The 8,270-nt window shown below is 34.9% G+C and overlaps 1 pseudogene; it reads left to right on the top strand.

Moving 5' to 3' along the window:
• Nucleotides 1-5,491: 5,491 nt before the first annotated feature.
• Nucleotides 5,492-5,982, top strand: LOC116538074 (annotated as a pseudogene).
• The last annotated feature ends 2,288 nt before the right edge of the window (nucleotides 5,983-8,270 follow it).

Genomic DNA, 8,270 nt, shown 5'->3' with positions numbered 1-8,270 from the left:
AAAAAATAAAACGACTGTGAACTGTTTTCTTCTTTTCTGACAAAGCAAAGAGAAACTAGTGATAAAAGTGTTAGTTTAAAAGTTCAGACTACCCTGGGATTTATATGGTTTAAATAAAAATTTTTAAAAATAAATTTCTATAGGCAATTAAACTGGTGAGATTTGTTTAGGAAATTCTTCATGAAGGAAGTACATGTTCCTTTGGCAGGAAAAAAAAGTTTTCCCATCTGCAATAACTTTAATTTGTGCATGTGTGTTACGCAACTCTTGGACGTACATGTCTGAGTTATGAAGGCACTCTAAGTTTGTCTTTTCAAGTATCAGAGAGTCATCTATGAAGTTTTAGTAAACCCTAGATATAGTGATGGTATAAATGAAATGTCTGCTGGAATAAGAAAGTGAATTGCATATTCTTTAAAAAATTAAAGCACTTGGGACAAGTGAGGACAGAATTGTTTTGAATGTTGAGTGATTGGACATAGAAAGTCAGCTTTCGGACTCTATTTTTAAGTTATTTTAAAATCCTGTCAGGTGTAAAGCTGTGTTTGGTTTGAAAGGAGGAGGAAGCCTCTCCCCCTCCAGCTTCAGGAGGATAACAGAGCTGCTTTGAAGAGGAAGATAAGCAAGGTGTCTTGGGGTTCAGGTGTGCTGGGAAGAGGAGATGCTGCTCAAGAGTGGGCAAGTTGTCACCTTCAAGACCCGTCCTGAAAGTAGATTATTTCCTCAGCATTTCCAGAGCCTAGCATAAGGGTGAAAAGTATGAATACTATTTCTGCCAGGTTTATTTCCTTCTAGAGACTGCATTTCATTAGAGAAAAAGAAACGTTAACTAAAAACTTGCTTTTGTTTTTGAGACAGAGTCTTGCTCTGTCGCTTAGACTGGAGTACAATGGCGTCGTCTCAGCTCACTGCAACCTCTGCCTCCCAGGTTCAGGTGATTCTCCTGCCTCAGCCTCCCGAGCAGCTGGGACTACAGGCATGTGCCACCACACCCGGCTAATTTTTGTATTTTTAGCAGAGACGAGGTTTCACCATGTTGGCCAGGCTTGTCTCAAACTCCTGACCTTGTGATCTGCCCACCTCAGCCTCCCAAAGTGCTGGGATTACAGGCATGAGCCACTGTGCCCGGCCAAAACTTGCTTTTTCAGATGTGAGCAGGGATAAAATTTACCCCCACAGAAGTAGGAAGATACTAATTGGGTTCCAGCTGCTAAGGTCAAGGTAATAAGCCTTTCTATTTTATTTTGGAATACTCCTAGTTGAATTTCTGAATTTTTTTTCTTTGTCAAACTCAAAGAAAAGTTCAATAGGTAATGCAGGCTTAATTGGTTATATAAACTGACCTCAAAGAAAGAAATTATAGATTATTGTATTTCTCCACATAGGAATTTAATTTAATTATTCCAGTTGAAATTGGAGGAACATTTTATTAGTATATTGTGTCATTCTTCCTTGGTTTCTAAGTTATGAAAAGGTACCCTTATTTTGTCACTTTGGTGGTTACTTAGTTGCCTAGACTACAAAATGAAGAGTAAAGATAAAACAATTTAATATGTCCAAAATAAAATTATATGTCACATATGTACTATATATATATATATACACATACACATATATATGTATTTGTGTATGTGTGTACATATGTATATATAAACATATATATATGATTTACATAAAAATTTCTGGAGCAATCAGATGTCTGGGGAAATACTTTTAACGCCATTTCTACAGAAGTAAGGAAATACAAACGTGAATGTGAAATTTTAATCAAGGAAAACCCATATCATAAAGCAATCTAATGATGATGTCTTCTTTTGTGATCGACACCTGAGGTTTTGAGCATTATTGTGAGATTTTAATCACGATAATTTACTCAAGTTGCAGTCTTGTGTGGAAATATTATTTGGCATGTTTACTTTCTAACAATATTTTTTTGTGTGATTTCGGTAAGTTTAAATTGAAATAATAAGTGTCCCTCTACGTGATGTTTGTCTGGGCAATAATTTATTTGCATATGAACCCAAAAGCAGAGGCAAAGAAAGCAAAAATAGACAAATCGGATTACTTAAAACTTAAAAGCTTCTGCGCAGGCAGGAAATGATCAACAGAGTGAAGAGACAGTGTACAGAAAGGGAGAGCATATTTCTAAACCATATGTCTGATCAGGAGTTAATATCCAAAATATGTAAAGAACCTGAAAAACTCGATATTAAGAAAACAAGTAACTAAATTTAAAATGAAACAAAAGACCTGATTAGACATTTCACAAAAGAAGGAATACAAACGGCCAAAAGCTAGATGAGAACATGTTCAACATCATTAATCATTAGGGAATTGCAACTAAACCATAATGAGGTATCGTCTCTTATCTGTCAGAATTACTGTTATCAAAATGGCAACAGATAAGTGTTGGAGAAGATGTGGAGGACAGGGAATTTCTTGTACACTCTTGGTTGGAATATAAATTAGTACGGCCACTATGGAAAACTGTATAGAGGTTTCTGAAAAAATAAAAATAAAAATAGAACTACTCTATGATCCAGCAATGCCACTACTGGGTATACATCTATTGCCCAGGTTAGAATGCAGTGGTACAATCTCAGTTCACTGCAACCTCTGCCTCCCAGGTTCAAGCAACTCTTCTGCCTCAGCCTCCTAAATAGTTGGGATTACAGATGTGTGCCACCATGTTGGGTTTCACCATGTTGGCCAGGCTGGTCTCAAACCCATGACCTCAGGTGATCCACCCACCTCAGCCTTCCAAAGTGCTGGGATTACAGGCTTGAGCCAACATGCCCAGCCTCGTTAAAAAAAAAAAAAAAAAAAAAGACAGATGGCATGTATTTATCACCCATCTAGATTCTAAGAATGAAATGTATCCATAGCATGATAAACAGTTTTTCCTTTTTCTAATGGAAATCTGACAAGTTATATAATATGTAACTCTATGTTCCAAAACTGTTTCAAATGCATAAATTAATAGGGCTTATCTATTACTGAATAGTGCACAAATTAGCTATATTATTTTTAATATCGAAAATATTCTAAATTTTGGCTTCTGTTAAATCAGCTTTTAAACATTCTTAACAAAAAAGTATTACATACTTTACATCTCTAAATATTTGGACAATATATGTAATTTTAAAATGACATAGCCTTCATAAATTGTGAGGACAACAATTTTACTATGGGCTGAAATTACACAGGATGCATAATGTGAGATGAGTGTATTGCACACATAGATTAAAAAATTCTACAATCGTGCATATTGCAATGAAATCTTGCTTTGACATTATTTCCTTTGGATCCAAATTAGGAATTCAGTAATTCTATCATGTATCTTTTTCAAAAATTACTGGAATGCTAAAGTCACCGAAGCATCCCATGATCAAATTTGACATTGATGTCTCTCTGTCTCTCTCAAACTTTAATAAAATACTCATTACTTTAAGAGAATATTTGTCTAGAAAGATATAGCGAATACTCTGCATAACAACATCCACTTTTTCAGGACAAAAGTAAAACCTTTCATGTTTCCAATATAAATCTAATTTTGTCATATAAATTTACATGACAGATGCTAATCAATTTATGATATATATTTTAATAGAAGCATACAACTCTGTTGTAGTTGCATAAATGTTTTTTATTGGGTAGTTTAAGTAATTGCTTTGGAAGATACTAATAAAACAACCTAAATGAGACCTAAGGTCTCTGTCGCTGGTGTGAAATGCCAGCTTCTTTTATATGGAAACATGTATGACAATGTATTGCCAATGTAACACCTTTATTCTCCTTGAAAACTGCACTGTTGTTACCATAAAACCACTGAGCTCATTGTCGAATCTCAGCTCTGTCACTTAGGGAACCTATGACCCTGGGAAACTTGACTAACGTCTTTGGCCTCAGCTCCTTCCTCTGTTGTTTGACAATTAACAATGCATGGCCATTTCCCTTAAGCACAGTATTCCCAAGTATTCCCATCTTTCCCGTGGTTCTATTGAAGGAGAATAAATAACAACCAATCGTAAGACTAGCGTGCCTTTATTAGGCACTGTGTATTTGCTCTCTTTCATGTTAGAGATATACCAATAACGGATTTTCCATTTCCAGAGGAGACTAAGATTTTATTTAGACTTTTTTAGACCAATACTTATTCCAGAAGGGACTAAATGAAGGTACTATCCACCACAAATATATGTAGAGCAAACCCAGCATACCGGGGCTTTTCCAGGGCTCTCTATACATGAACTCCTCTAATCTTTGGATCAATGTTCTGAGGTGGGGCCTATTGTTTTCACCTATTGTTCAGAGGAAAAAATTAAGTCCAAAAAATTAGTTAAGTTTCTCAGGGTCATACATTCACTAAACGACAGCATTGATATTCAACCACTAGCTTAGTCGTTTTATGTTAATAGCAAAGCAGATTTCAAGAAAAATAATAAAGTTGTTAGGAGATAATCTCATGAGGGAGGTGAGGCTGTTATTGCTGGGGAACAAAAGAGCAGAGCTGAAGGTTTAAGCACGGAGGGCAAGAAATTCCCATCAGCAGAAAATGGAATAAGTCTACTTTAACAAAATGTTTACAAAATGCACATGTAATGACACAAGCTGCATTGATTTTGTTTTATTCATTGATACAGAAGAAAGCCTTTCATGCTATGCTTGCTGTTACAGAAGGGCAGAAATGTTAAAAGACAACGTAAAAACCAAGTCATCCTATTCCATGTGATAAAACTTGCTCTCTGCAAAGGGAATATATTCAAATCCATGGCAGATCTCCAACTACTAGGATACAGATATATTAAATTATTCATTGATTTTGGCAAATTATGAGGAACACAGGTTTTAGAAGATAATCACCTGACTGAACACAATTTGATTATTTTCGAATAAACAAAATTTTGTTTAATTCAAAATTTGAAATCTATTCCCATAGTAGCCATAGAGCAATTTCATTTTGAATGATCCTGTCTCATTTCATTTATTAAAAAAATGCATCCTTCACATTCCCAGAATAGTTTTTGTTAGTGTAAGTGTCTTAGTGAAAGTTTAGTAAACATATTCCTAAATCGTAAATACAGACGGCGTACATCATAATAGGCGGCTTCAAAGTGGAATGGATTTTTTTCTTCTCCCTCATTTTGTTTTAATTAGTCCGTTCAGAATATCAGGCAGCCAAGAGCAAGTAGGGATGCTGTTTGTTTCAAACAAGGTCCAAGGTGCTTAAGGCCCATGGGCGAATGAGTTCTATCCTGCCCTGAGGAAACTGGCATTCCAATCAGATAAAGAGACCTGAAATTTTGTAAAACAAACCCAAGACATCTGAAAATTAGGAAGCATAGCTATTTGTTTCAAGGAAATTTGTTCAATTCCCATTTCATAATTGTCAAATAATATAAACTCTGTGTTTTAGAACCCTCTTTAAAAGTAATAAGTTGACCTCCTCTCAAGCTTGGCATTTGGTCCGTGGGGACCCATGGAGTTCAACATGTGTATGGAGAAGTGTTATTTCCGTTCACGCCCGTCGACCCTGGCCATGGCATGATGTTCGTCAGCAGCGATTCCCAGGGCTCAGAGTTTGTAACGCTAATTGTCATAAAAACTTTAAAAAGAAGCGCAGTCCTCTCAAAGTTTGGTGGAGCAAAACATTCCAGAAGGCAGCTGGCAAAGAGCTTACAGTGGATAATTCATCTGAATTTGAAAAACATAGAAATGAGCCTATGAAATACTAGCAAGAGGTATGGAATAAAAGCATTTGATGGAAGGAAGAAAGTTGAAGAGATCAAACAGAAACATCAAGCTAAATTTATAATGAACAGATTGAAGAAAAATAAAGAGCTACAGAAAGTTCAGGATATCAAAGGAGTCAAGCAAAACATCTATCTTATCTGAACACCTCTTGGAGGCAAAGGGAAGCAGTTGGAAGAGAAAATGGTGCAGCAGTTACAAGAGAATGTGGACATGGAAGATGCTTCTTAAAATCGCCCTTTCTTTTATGTACATCTGAAAATGCCCTTTGGAGACTTGGAACTGCTAAATTATAGTTTACTTTTTACATTAAGTCACTTAAATAAAAAGTGATTAAAATATATCTTTCCTACCTTGCCACCTATAAAACATCAGATACTGTGGATGTTACATTGCACCTCAGTATTAAATCTTCACTGATAGATGTACTTATGTCAATCATGAAAATTCTGCTTATAACTATAGAAGTGAATTGTGGACGTAAAATGGTTATGCCATTTGGATAGTGGCACTAGGAAGCATTGATATAGTAACGAATGGCAAAATTTCATGACTAGTGATGTATAAAAGAAAATATTCTTTGCAGTAAAATATTCCCTTTATTAATGTTATAGAAGGTGGGATAGAACAAGGAACTAACAATTTCTATGACAGTGTCAAATATTATTTTGATTTTGGTGTTTCCTGTTACAGTTTATTTGGATCTTGGAAGAGCATAATGCCATTATTTGATGAAGCCTGATTATTCTGGACTGTTTTGACCTGGTTTAACTGTTCTGATAGGTAGTTGTGGATGTTGGGGATGAGAACCAATCTTTGCCTGGAATGACACTACAGTCTAGAATTTCCACTTTGGAGACTATTCAGTTCTAACTTGTGATTCCTGGTAGAACAAACTTTATTTTTCTAGCCAAGCAATTATCCAGAAGCAGGGGAATCCCAGTGCCTTTTAAAAGTTATTACGGGGTTTTCTTTCAAAAATCTCCTGTTTTTGGACAGGAGAATTTATGCGTACAACATCTGTTCATTATTTGCACATAAAATAAAGCCATTTAAAAACTTTAATCAAATTAATAAGTTGAGGTGTTTGTCGTATTTACTGACTCCCTTAAATAACCTCAAAATTCAAGGATCACATCAGACTTGTTCTGAGATTAAATAATAAAGAATTGAAAGAGGTATCATATTTTTATAATTTGATATAGTTTTTATTTAAATTTGATTTTAATTTGAATTAATTTTTATAGTATGCATATGACAGAGAAGCAATACTTTCGATTTTTTAAATAGCCTCTTTCCAAATATTCTGTTTAAGTCCCAAAATGAAACTTAAAATGGCATCAGCATAACTAATATTACTATAAATACAGCACTTACTAAAACTAAATACGTAGGACCAATTTGTTAAAATCTTAAAGACATTAAGTTAACTTTATGATGAAAATGAACGTGAGATATGAAAAAAGAGCAAGATGATTGGTGAACAGGAACTGAGTGAAATATTTTTATTGAAAAGAAATCTTGTAAGAAAAACGAAAGACAAAGATACTTTTTTTTTTCTTTTGGAGATGGAGTCTTGCTCTGTTGCCGCGGCTGGAGTGCAGTGGCATGATCTTGGCTCACTGCAACCTCTGCCTCCCGGGTTCAAGCAGTTCTCCTGCCTCAGCCTCCCGAGTAGCTGGGATTAAAGGCACAATCATGCCCAGCTAATTTTTGTATATTTAGTAGAGACGGGGTTTCGCCATGTTGGCCAGGCTGGTCTCAAACTCCTGACTTTTGTCTCCCAACATGCTAGGACTATAGGCGTGAGTCACCTTGCCCAGCCAAAAATGCATTTTTTAAATCACAAGAGAAATGTAGGCTCTATTTAACTCAAGAAGTCTTCCATTGTCGCTATTTACAAATTAATTTCTCCTTATAACATTCCAAATTGCTGACGGAATCAGAAATTTAAAATCTAAGTGTATGTTTAAAACGTCTTGAGGGCCAATTTCCTTTCTAGTCCATAATGCTATAGTTAAATATGAATATCTATTTATACTGTTGCTAATAGCAGACATAAGTTCCATTTCCTCTGATTTTTTTTCAACTTTTATAGCAAGCCTGAAAGGTTGGAGATAAAGCTTTATAAATTTTAAGTTTATTTCAAGTAAAAACAGTTACATTTAATTTTTACAGTAACTGATCGACTTTGAAAAACACATGCTCTTATCTTGAGTTTTAGTTAGAATTCTACTGAGGCCGGAAGTTATCTTTCTTCCTTTTCCGGATAATCAAACAGAAAAATCTAAAAACATGTGTGTTGACATCTACTTTAAGATTTTGAAAGTCCATATACTGAAAAACGTTTTTCATACATGAATTTAATTATCTTGCAATTATATATATTACATAGAATGTATAATATTATATATAATACACACACACACACATACATACACATACATACACATACAGATATATGTTGCCTGTGTTTTTTCTCTATTTTTTCCTGGGAGGTTGAATGGGGAGGGCAATGA

The sequence above is a fragment of the Sapajus apella genome, unplaced genomic scaffold, assembly GCF_009761245.1.
Source record: "Sapajus apella isolate SASKATOON/1434 unplaced genomic scaffold, GSC_monkey_1.0 scaffold116, whole genome shotgun sequence".
Classification (NCBI taxonomy): Eukaryota; Metazoa; Chordata; class Mammalia; order Primates; family Cebidae; genus Sapajus; species Sapajus apella.
The sequence above is the reverse complement of the archived record's forward strand: the minus strand, read 5'-3'. Positions and strand labels throughout refer to the sequence as shown.